Source organism: Arvicanthis niloticus, chromosome 24 (assembly GCF_011762505.2).
Source record: "Arvicanthis niloticus isolate mArvNil1 chromosome 24, mArvNil1.pat.X, whole genome shotgun sequence".
Lineage (NCBI taxonomy): Eukaryota > Metazoa > Chordata > Mammalia > Rodentia > Muridae > Arvicanthis > Arvicanthis niloticus.
This window is the reverse complement of record NC_133432.1, coordinates 4,247,737-4,260,336: the sequence shown is the minus strand read 5'-3', so window position 1 is coordinate 4,260,336 and position 12,600 is coordinate 4,247,737. Positions and strand designations below refer to the sequence as shown.

Genomic DNA, 12,600 nt, shown 5'->3' with positions numbered 1-12,600 from the left:
GTGTATGTGTGTATGTATGCGTTATGAGTGTGTGCCTGTGTGTGTCTTTGGTATGTATGTGTGTGTGTCTGTATGTATGTGTCTGTATTTGTGTGTCTCCGGTGTGTGTGTGTGTATATGTATTTATGTGTGTGTATGTGTGAGTCGGTGTGTGTATATGTGTCTCTGTGTGTGTCTGTATGTTATGAGTGTGTGCCTGTGTGAGTCGTTTGTGTCTTGATGTATGTATGTGTGTGCATGTGTGTGTTATGAGTGTGTGTTGAGGCCAGAGGTCGATGTTGAGTAACTTCTTCAGTCACTGCCCGTTGTGTTTTGAGACAGGGTCTTTTCAATAATACTGGAAGCTAGTTCAGCAACACTGCCTGGCCAGTGAGCTCCGTGTATCCTCCTGCCTCTGCCCTCACACTGCTGAGGGTCTGAGTTCAGGTTCCCATGTTTATGTGGCCAATTCTTCACCAACTGAGCTGTGTCCCCAGCCCCAGGGTTTCCCCCTCACCCATTTTCTACCCATGGTGGTTGAATCTGTATGTAGAAGCCACCAGCAGGGCAGCCCCAAGCTGCTTGCTTCTCCCTTTCTATACAAGCATTGCATATATTTATCAAACTTGCATGGATATGTGGGTTCCCATAAGTCTGAAGAAAACCTCAGAGATTCAAACTTGCTCTGTAGCTGAGGCTATCCCTGAACTCCTGCTTTTCCTGCTTTTACCTTCCAAGTGCTGGTTTTACAGGCAAGTGCCATCTTGCTTGTAAACCCACATCTTGGTCAACCCACAGCTCTTAATCTTTTCTGACACCATCTCCCCACAAACATTCTGGACACTGCCTGACAATTCAGAGATAGCCTATAATAGCCTCAAAGCAAGAGCCCATATCTTTCCAGCGGCTGTAGCCACCTCCCCTGGTCAGGGCTTTCCGAGAGGGTCTGATGGTTAGGAACTCAAATTTCCCTAAGAGGTGTTAAAAAGTTCTAGCTTTCCAAGTACATCTCTGCAGTCACAGGTGGCCTTGGAGAGGGCTCATGGGTAAGAAAAGTTGAGGACCCCACTCTGGACCACCTGCCAGAAGGAAAACCTGGGTGTAGGTTAATTGTTGGGCCATGCTGTTTCACGTTGCTACCAGCAGGGGGTGACAGGATGCCCTCAGCCAATACAAGGGGGACCCGGTTGTCCATCACCAGTGGAAGTGGGGCTCTGGGATGGCCTCTCGAGCCACACAGCAGCTGGGGAGTTTTACTGAGGTTCTGGGTGGTGTCCATCACCATACTCCTTGGGACTCAGTACTTACTACCCCAACCACCTCCCAGGCACGTGGAATTGATAACTGAGCACAGTACCAAACATCCATCTGTCCATCCGACACCTTCAACCTCTACACACCCGTCTGTCAGTCTGTCATCTTCCTTCAGGACACCTACCCATTCATCCCACAGCCATCCTTTCATCCAAACTGTGACAGCCCATCCATCCATCTCTCCACTCAGCCAGGCCATCTGTCTGTCCTTCTAGTTACATAGAACAGGGCCAGAGAGACGGCTCAGCAGGGAAAGATGGCTGCTTCCAAATGCGATGACTCGAGTTCAATCCCCAGGAACCCACAGGATGGAAAGAGAGCATTGACTCCTGAAAGTTACCCACTGACCTCCACGTGCACGCTGTGGCATCATCCTATGCACACGCACACACAAATAAATAATAAATAAATAAATAAATAAATAAATAAATAAACGGAAAGGAACACAAGGCTATGTGATCTATGGTCTGCCTGCAGGAGACCAAGGCGGGAAACAGCTACACAATGACAAAGCCGAGGGTGGGAGTGTGTATCTCATGATACAGAACAGCAACTCACATTATAATGTCTAATAAGCACTTACACGTGCCACGCTCCACATGCACAATCTCACACACGTTCACACGCACACGCACATTCAAATATGCACACACACACGCATGCACACTCATACGCATGCATGTTCACACTCACACACACATGGACACTCACACTCATACACATGCATGTTCATACTCACATGCACATTCATATACCTACCTACTCACACATGAACACTCACATACACGTATACTCACACACTCACATTCACACACACACTCATATACATGCATGTTCACACTCACACATGCACACTCACACAATGAACATTCACACTCACTTATACATGCATGTTCACACTCACATACACACACATTCACACACACTCATATACATGCATGTTCACACTCACATACACACTCACATCCACACACACTCATATACATGCATGTTTACACTCACACATACACACAATGCAATTCACACACTCATATTTGTACATGTTCACACTCACATGCACATTCATATACACACATACTCACATGCATGCATACTCATACACTCACATTCACACCCTCACACTCACAATGCACACACACTCACACACACTCTGATTTAGTTCTCACAATTCTGCCAAGCTCTACATTGTTTTACGAAGCTGAGTATTGAGTGTTAGAGGGGTTGACGAACTCGTTCTGAGACCCACAGCTGGTAAAGGAAGGAGGCTGCGAGGACCCCAGGATGTCAGACACACTCCTACCCAGGATCTGACTCTTGTTTGGGGATCATAAGTCCGAGCACACAACAGAGAGGAACTCTTGAGCCCTTGCACCGAGGTCCCAGATTTGGGTTTACCAAGTCAGGAGATTTGAAGACCCTGCTGAGTCCCTGGGAACCTGTAGCGGTGGACAGTCTACAGCTACCTGGGGACAGAGATAAAACAGGGTGTCCCCAGGGAGCGGCCTTTGACCCAACAGGCCTGGGGAAAGTAGATATTCTCTAGGTAGGGGGGAGCTGAGGAAGAGCCAGGTCAGGAGGCAGAGAACAGTGGGTGGAGCCAGATAGAGGAGTCCTTCCCACCTTGGTCCTGTTAGGGGCAGAGAACATGTAGGCATGTGTGTGAATGTGCACGTGTGCGTATGTATGTGTGCCTATATGAATGTGCATGTGAGTGTGAGCATGCACGTGTGTGAATGTGAGTGTTCACGTGTGTGAGTGTGAACATTCATGTGTATGAATGCATGTTAGTGTGCATGTGTGAGTGTGAACATGCATGTGTGTGTGAGAGAGAGAGAGAGAGTGTGTGTGTGTGTGTGTGTGTGTATGTATGTGTGAGTGTGTATGTGTGGGTTTCATGATCACATTTTAGCCCCTACCCCTTTTTGCGGCAGTGTCTCATGTAACTCAGGCTGCCTCAGTCTCAAGGTGTAGCCAAAGATGACCTTGAACTCCTGATCTTTCTGACTCCTCCTCCTCTCAGAGACTAACACACGACTGACTGAATGCTAGGAGCCACCCTCCAGCCAAACTGTATCCCCAGCACATTCCACGCTGTAGGAAGATCATCCCGTGAAGTGCACGGGAGCCTGTGCACTTCACGAAGTGCCATGTAGAGACAAAGCCAGGAGTCACCTTAGTACTCTGAGGGATCCCTCAACTCTGCAGATCACAGATCTTCAGGGCAGAGCGTGGCCCCGGCCAGTAGCCCACCTGGGTTCATTTGACTGGAGAGAGACACCCGTTTTCCACCAGCCTCAAGCTCCCTGACTTTTCTCCACTCCCCGCTTACACTGTTGGAGGACTGAATGAAAGCATGGAGGACAGAGACACTCCAGGCTGCCCTGCTCATCTGCCTTATGTGAACAACCAGGAAGCTGTTTTCCACATCAGTGAGGAACACGCCATTGGTCCCCACAGCCATTCCCTCTCGGATGATGTTTCTAGATCTGGCTCTTTGGTTTCCCCCTCTATGATCTTTAATCACCACACATTTTTTTTTTTCTTAAGTAGTTGCCAAGTGGGCATCTGGGGATGCTGAACCCATTAGCAGCTGACAGGAGATGGGAAAAGATGGGCACGGGGAGTGGGGGAAGTAGGGGACCCAGGGAAGAGGGACACAGAGCAGGGGCCATGTTGCCCCACCTTCGGGAGGATGGCGCAGATGGGGACTTCCTACCTCACCCTCCTGTCAGGGCTACGAGAGAGCACATTCTAGAGACCGAGCCCCTCATACCATGCCTTAGCCCTAGCACCTGGTGTACTGTAGGCCCCCCCCCAGGCTGTCCGCAGTGGGAAGGGTGAAGAAAGCAGGGGCTGCCCCTCACCCTTGTGTTCAACATAAGATCAAATCTTTGTACCAAGGACAGGTGTGCTGAGATAGTAGCACTGGGGGGTGGAAATTTGGGGCTTTGAGGGGGCAGCATGCTGTATTATTTGTCACTGGGAGGGTCTGGGTAGAGAAAGCTCTCCAGCCCCCAGTGCTTTGTCCTCAGAGGAACCTAAATACCTCTCTGCCTCCTGGAGCTGCCAGCCCTCCTCCACTCAGCGTCTCCCCCTAAGACTTTGTCTCTCATTCTTCTTCCTCCCTCTCACAGACAGAAGTCCCATCTCAAAGCAGACAGGAGAACTAGCTGCCATTTGTCGAACACCTGCTTTGTTTGAGGAGCCATGTTTAAAGGGAAAAAACACCCGCATTTTCCTCTCTCCTCACAACCTTTGAGGACATCCTCCCAGGTCCACAGATGCATCCACAGCCCTGATACATTCTTTCTGCAGGAAGCCCTTTCCTCTTCCTGGGGACTGGAGCACACTGATGGCCCCCCTCCCTTGGCAGCTCCAGTGTTTAAACTTCCCTGGGCCGCATTGTTTCTCTATAAGGTGAATCAGTCACAGACGTGAAGCGTGAAGCGCAGGCCCGGGGTTAGCACTCACTGAGGCGAGGATGGCCTGCATGCTCCCTGCTCTTCCTTGCAGAGGACCTCTAGAGACTCAGTGTCCCCATCTGTAAAGTGTGTCCCTCCCTTACTGGGCATGCACAGGATCTGGGTCAGTGTTTCCAACAGTAGCCCTTGAGGGGCTGAATGCAGATTAGTTTTTAATACTAGAAACAACTTAGGGGGCTGGAGAGCTGGCTCAGCAGTTAAGAGCACTATCTCCTCTTCCAGAGGTCCTGAGTTCAATTCCCAGCAACCACATGATGGCTCCCAACCATCTGTAATGAGATCTGGTGCCCTCTTCTGTTGTATCTGAAGACAGCTACAGTGTACTCATATAAATAAAATAAATCTTTCAAAAGAAAAAAAAAAGAAAAGAAAAAGAAAAAGAAACAACTTAATGGTTGAGCTGCCAGGTTACAGATGGGTTCCGGTCAGGGAAGGGTGCCTGGTGGGAAGGGAAACCACGAGGCTCCTCACCTTGTAGCTCCTCCCTTTAGGAGCAAAGAGTCCTCCCACTCCCCCCCCCCCCCCCCCAGATTCTCAAGGGAGACAGATGGGAATTTTTTAGGCAAAGAAGGGGCTGGGCTTTCTTTCCACACTTCAGGGCCTGACTTGGGGTCAGAGGCCATTAGGAGATTGATTAGACAGGTCCAGGGACCGTCTAAGCCAATGACCAAAGTTTGCCTTAGAAAGAGCTGCTGAGAATCATGGCTGATGAAAGACATGGTGCTGGAAGGAGCCCATGTGGGCCATCTCGGTCTTCATCCCCTACCTCCTGACAGCACAGACCGCTGGGAAGAGGAAAGGCAGGAATCCCATTGCGTGTGCCTCCCAGGAGGTGTTTCTGTTCACCTTGGATGGCCCGAGTCACAGATCTACCCCGTGTACATCTCCTGGCTTCATCTCATTCTGCTTTTAGAGTTTAATTTAATCCGTTATCATGTATGTGTGCATGCACGCTCGCATACACGTGCCACATCGAGCGTGGAGGTCAGAGGGTGACCAGAGGTCAAAGAGCAACTCTCTCCGTTCTCTTCTTCCACAGACTGCTCCAGGGACCAGGTTCAGGCTGGGCAGCCAGTGCAGAGCCATCTGGCTTGCCCTGGGTTGTGTTTTGAGATAAGGTCTTGCATAGCCCAGGCTAGCTTCAAACTCCCTATGTACCCGAGGATGGCCTTGGAGTCCTGATCCTCCAGCTTTCACTTCCAGGGTGCTAGATTACAGGCTAGCTCCATCAAACTCAGCTTTGTCCCCTCTTCCCTTTAATACTGTGAGGCACAGAGATGGAGGTGCAGAGAAACGGAGAGTCTTAGCTCTCTCCACTGTCACCCAGAACTCCAAATAAATCTCTCTCTCTCTCTCTCTCTCTCTCTCTCTCTCTCTCTCTCTCTGTCTCTCTCTCTGCTAGTTTCTGCTCCATAGCTTCTTTAAAATGTGGGGAAACTGAGGCAGGGCATTCAAGAGCCTCGTAAGGGCCTGGCTTATGAGCACAGAAGACAGAGCACATGTCAGTCCCTGTGAGAAGAGGGAGGGAGAAAACAGATGAGCAGAAGGGGACACTGAGTCAGGACCTGAGCCTTGGACCTTGATACTTCCAGGCACTTGGACACTGTCCTCGGCACACAGCACTGGGCACAGTGCAAGGGCTTAGGAGAGCAGCAACCAAAATCTAACCTCCTCCATCTGACCCAGCTGCTAGGGAGACCCGGGGAAGTTCCTGTTCAAGGGCCATATTACTGGGGAAACCAGGGCCCCTTTTGGATTCTTAGGTTTATTAATAAAAGAATTTTAAAACAGACTCCAAAGGAAGCCCAAGGACAATTAGTGTCTGAGAGAAAAACAGCGTGGCAGGCAAGCTGGGAATCTTGGCAGCTGCCTGGAGGAGGGAGATGAGAGAGAGAGGGGGTGGGGGGAAGAGTGGGCACCATGTCCTTTTACGTTAGGGTCCAAGAAAGCTGGCAGGTTCAGCAGTGGAGCACAGGCATCACTTGGCAGATGAGGGGTGTGGACAGCTTCAAAGAAGGAGCGAGAAAACCCAGAGTGGCTGGGATCGAAGGCCCAGGCTATGACCAGTGTTTGAAAGGAGATATATATAGAGAGAAAACAAAAAGTTTCACTTTTCTGAGTTAAGAGTGCTCCAGGGTGCAAGCATCTGCAAGAATCCCACCACTGGAGAGCCTTCTGGGACAAAAAAGTACATAATGTCATTAGGGAATAATTATTTTTTCCTTATACGGCTCAAAGTCCATGAGAGAGGGATATATTCCCAATGGCCCCTAGTCCACTAACTACCTAACACCGTGGTGCTCCTTGGGATGAGCCCACAGGAGCTGAAATCAGATATACCTCTAGACAGGGTACTATGATTCAGCACTGGAAAAGAACTCCTTGTGATTCCAACCATGAGATATTCTGGAAAAGACACACAGCATCACAGAGACAGCAATGGCGTGGATGTTACCTGCAGCTGGGGTGAGGTGGAGGGAGAGGGACTGGGGGAGCCCAGGACTTTGGGGGTGATGACTCAGTCCTGCTGATACTGTAATGGCACATACATGTGGAGTTATGTCCAGAACCAAAGAACACATGACACTGAGCACAGTCCTGGAGCCTGGAATGCGATGAAGGAAGCATATGTAAATGAAGCGTATGTAAATGAAGCATATGCAAATGACCACAGGTCCGACCAGACCAGCAGTTCTGAATCCCACTGGTGTTGACATTGTGGGCTGGGGCAACAGGGGCTAACTCTGTGCCTCCTGACTGTCTGCTGCTTCAACAAATATGATCGTTTGCACATTAACCTAACCGTGGTTGGCAGCGATTCATCGCCCATTTCAAACATCAAGGAGAGCCGGTTCTGAATGTTCTAGCCCAAAGAAATGACCAATGTCCCAGGCAATAGATGAGCTGGTTCCTTTGGTTACCTCAGCACTCACTAGGGTTGATTGCGACATCACCCCCCACCCCCCATCCCATAACACACACCATTATTTTAGCTGCAATTGAAAGTGTTTGCAACAGTTTGATTTTTTTTTTTTTTTTTTTTTGTTCTAGGACAGGATGGTTACATACTTGCCAACGCTGGCCTGGGGAAGTAAAAGAAGCTGTAGAAAGGGAGGAACAGACAGACATGATTGAAGCTGTATCCTGTCCAGTGGTTCTGATGACCCGGCTGAGACCCAGTTCCCATCTGCGTTCCTCTCCACCAGGCAGCTGGCTGCCTTCTGCAGCCCGCAGCACTCCCTTCCCCAGGAGAGAGATGTGTGAAGCAGGGCCCTAGGTCCCTATCATTAAGCCATCTGGAGCCATCCCTCTCCTGCAGGCTCTGCTGTGTCGCGGGTCAATTAGTACTCATTTGCATAGGCATCCTTAATAGGCTGCTAATTGTCAGGGGGATAATGGATGGTTGTGTTCATGGGCAGAATGTTTATCCAGGGCCAGACCCATGGGGGTGGCAGAACAGAGAGAAAGCGAAAGGAGGGGACCTGGAGTCCAGAGGAAGCCCCAGAAGAGAAAGATGGAGCCAGCTCTGCTGTGCTGAGCCAGCAGCATCCGGTAGAGTCTGAGTATCCCTGTGCTCATGGGTGCTTCTCCAGTCTGCTCTATTAAAATAACTGCAAAGTGCCAAGTAGCAAGGCGGAGCCATATGGGCCCTCTGGAGAGAGGTCTGCGAGCTGAGAACTCCAGAGAAGGTTCCCAGCAGGGGGACACCATGCACCATGCAGCATGTACTGACTGGATACTGGGACAGGAGCTAATTCATGTAGCAGAGGCTACACCTCAAGCTTCGGGCAACTCTACCCATGCTTCCTAAGGTAGACCACACAGGGTGTAGGAGGGAAGTCCTAAGGTCCCTTCTGGGGCAGGTCCGGGTCATGACTTAGCTGTCACGAACAAAGCTAGGATGCACATTCTCTTCTTGGTGGGGCTCAGGCCTGTGGCCACAAAGCCGGGGTCATCCAGTGTGGCCTTTCGAAGAACACAACCACTGACCTGTGTCAGCAAAGGTGGCCGACAGGAACCCTCTGAAGAGGGTCTTGAGGACCACCAAGGAGCATCTCGGAGCATTCTAAACCCCCGCCACCCTGCTGTCAGCTGCGTCTTCTCTAGAGTAGAAAGCCTGGAGCTGGATAGAAGGCTGAGATGGACCACCTGGTAAAGTGATGCTCTCTAACAGAAGGGGAAACTGAGGCCCAGAGGCTGTTCAGTGGGACCAGCTCTTGTCATTGTTGTTCCAGAGAGCAAGGTGCGGGATAATTTATATGAGGAAGACTCAGAGAACCTAACAGAGTGACCCAGGGTCACCAAGCCGGGTCAGACCAAGCTAGCTCCAGAAACTGCCACTCCATATCCACAATGCTCTCTTTCAGCTCCTTCTTGCCACAATCACATACAACTGCCACTTGTTGACACACCCACTTGGACTCTAATTTGGGAACAGTGACCGCGTCCATTAGAAACTCTTCCCCGTTAGAGAGGAATTTTCCACCCAGTAGCATCTCACTGGCCCAGTCTTGTGTCCCAACCAGATTGCATGAACTGGGGAAGGAACCTCTGGCCTTCCCCCAAGTAGTTCCCTCAAGGCCATGGCAGATCTGCTGCAGTTTGGGCCTTCATCTCCCCCATCAGGGCCTCTCCAGGGGCCTCCACAGTGGTTTTTATGCTTTTCTGACAGATGAGGAAGGCAGTCTAATAATGGAAGACGAAGCCGACAAGCAGCATAGACACCTCTCAGACTCAGGTTGGTACCAGTCTAGAACCTTCTTCCCACATGCAGTCTGGGGAGACAGCGTGGTGATCAGAGTCCCCCAGATTGAGGGAACCTTCCTCCTTTGTGTGTTCAGAGCCCATGCAGGGACTGAGGACTTCTCAGAAGGGGCAGAGGTCCCTGGCCCTTGGGATCTTCAGCGTGGCCTTCAATGGCCAGAAGGGTTCTGTGGTACCCAGTGGGAACCTGTCTCCTCCAATGCCCTCTTGTGAACCTCACTCCAAAGGGAATGTCCTCCAGATCCTCTGTCAATCATCTGGACATCATAGGAGATGAAGCATGAGCCCCTCGCGGCACACTCTTGCCGGCCCTTCCCCAACCCCAGCACAGACATCACAGCATGCTATCCCACACCCTCTCCTCATTCCCAGCGCAGACTGGGGTCCTTGAACCCCACTCAAAATGAGGAACAGCAGCCGCCGCCATTTGCCCCAGAAACCTGGTTAGTGCTGGAAGCTGCAAACTAGATTCTTCAGCTCTTCAGAATTGAAAGTGAACCGCCAGCTGGAACCGGAAGCCCCCAGGCTGTGTTCTCTGCCTCACAGGATAGATGGACAGCCACAGGGATGACCTGCCCTGGGGAACAAGCCTAGGCAAAGACATGCTCACCACTCAATTCACCTAGCTTTTATCCCAGCTTTCAGTTACTGGCTCTATTTTGGGGTTCAATGCCGGGGTTCCCATTTTGCAGGACCTTGTAGTAGAGTGGCCAGGGTCTACCGATTGGCAGTGGGTTCTCTGACTGCGACATTCAGATTCTGCTTCTTTCTGTGTCGAGGTCAAAGCTCCCAGGGAGACAGTCATGCCTCGGTGCCTTCCAGAGGATTGGGGAGAAAGACACACCCATGAATTATATATTTCCAGTCATTTCCAAATTGCTCTGCAATTACAGAACACCACAGTAGCCACGGGAGGCAGGAGCCTCCTTGAGGGCTGAGACATAGCTGGGCAGAAAAGACCACGCCAGCCAGGGGGTAGGCTAGAAGTGAGTTTATAGTTGTTTCTTTCTTGTTTTTTTTTTTTTTTTTTTTTTTTTTTTTCCCTCTCTCCCTTACAAAGTTGTGTTTTGAAAAACGCAGGGAAGCGTATGAGGGTTGTTTAAAACGATTTGATATTCTATGTCACGGCACAGGCACGGAGGTCACAGGACACCTTGGGCAAGTTGGTTCTCTCCTTCTGCCATGTGCTTTCTGGGGATCAAAGTCAGATCTGCCAGGTTTGGTATAAAGTGGCTTTAGCAGCTAATCCATCTCGCTGGCCACTTCGAGAGCTCTGTTACCAGTTAGACGGGAGTTTGGATCTTGGTGCTTACACAAGACAGAATAAGGAACATGGAGTCATTTAAGGCATCGGGGCTGCAAGTTCTTATGGGTAATACTGGGTGAGAGTACAGACCCCCTCCTATCTCCCTGATTGCTGAGAGGGCTGTTTGACATAGCAGGAGTCAGGCACATTACGGTGGGGGTGGGGGCAGCAGGACACCTTGCCTGGATTGCTCGAAGTAGCCCAGATAGCCAGGGCAGGAAGTCAGGACAGAGGCAGGAGACCTTGTCTCTCTCTGAGCTTCATTTTTCAAATCTTGTTAACCCATGGCCAGATACCCCAAGGGCACAGAGAGAGCTAAGGCTGGATCAGAAGGGGGAACTGGGGGAGGTTCCTACCCGTCAGTTTATTTGAAAAGGGGGAAAAAAAAAGCCATCCATCTCCAGCCCCGGCATTAATAAGCCACTGTTGAACACGTTTAAATTTAAATTTAGACAAACGTTCCCCCACACAAACACTCATCGCCCACACACCCCCAAGAATAAATCCACCCGGTGAAGGGGAGATGTCTGTGTGGTTACAGCCCAGGGGCTGAGAGCAGGAGTGTGCGGGAGTCACCTGGGGACAGGGAAAGCGCCTCTGTCTTCGTTGGTGACTGGTGACATTAGACTCGCCTGCCTGGAGCACTGGATAGGGAAGCTGCCCCGCAGGGCTAGGCCAATAGAGGGGAAGGGAAGGCCAGGGCTCTAAAGCTAGTGGGTGAAACTGACTTCCTGCCTCAGATGCTGCAGGCTCTTGGAGTTGTTTCCTGTCTACAAAGGAAGTGGTCTGACACCTACTTCTATAGGTTTGCCCACGGCCCACAGTCAGTGTGGCTTGTACCCAGCAAAGCCTCGTCTGGGTCAGTGTCCTGCTGACGCTTCTTGTAAATTGCTAGAAGAGTGACTCTATTACAAGAAGAGGTAGGTGCCTTCATTTCACACAGTCTTCTGAGAAATATTAGCTGCCCACAAGTGGTGGTGTGGGCAGGAGGAGGTTCCATGCCGGGCACCTCAAGCGGTGGTGTCTCTCTCTTTTCTTTCCACTCTGCCTTCAAGATCATTCTATAGCTGTGTGGCCTTGGCCAGGTAGATCGCACTCTCTGCTCTCCTGGATCATACATATATATGTGTATATGTACACACACACACACACACACACACACACACATGTTTTCCAATAGTCAAATTACAGTTCATTCATTCAATCAACAAACACCCCTTAGTACCAGCCTCATCTGCAGCCTAAAGTTGGCCATAGGGGACCAGCCTGAACTGGAGGCTATCCTAGCAGGGAGGGCTCATCACCCCATGAACACCTACCTGATTCACATCTGGGGAGAGTTTCTTCTCCACTCAGAGATATCTCCTGATCTGGCCCCCCCCCTTCCAGGCCCACTCTGGGTCAGAGCAGCACACCCTGGCTTGCTCTCCTAGCACTGAGGGAGAGCCTACTGTATATGAGGCTGCGGACCCGGCACTCAAGAGGATGTGACCGCCGGCACCAGGAAGCTGGTGGCTTTCTGGTTTCAGATTGGGGTAGGTGTTGGCTTAGTCTTACCTTGCTTCAGCTTTCAGAGCCTCAAAACACACAACTTCCAGCGTTCAACATGCATCTGCAAGGCATGTACCCATTACATGGGTGAGAAACTGAGGCTCCCAAAGGTCAAGAGACTTGTTTAAGGTCACGTAGCTCATCAGTGCTGAGCCAAGACTTCAGGTTGGGCATATGTGCGCTCTCTCTCTCTCTCTCTCTCTC

General features: G+C 50.7%; 1 protein-coding gene across 1 annotated transcript in view; it reads right to left on the bottom strand.

The window, feature by feature from the left end:
* Wscd2 (WSC domain containing 2) overlaps positions 1–12,600 on the bottom strand; it is a 92,652-nt gene that overhangs the window by 41,842 nt on the left and 38,210 nt on the right. The window lies entirely within an intron of this gene.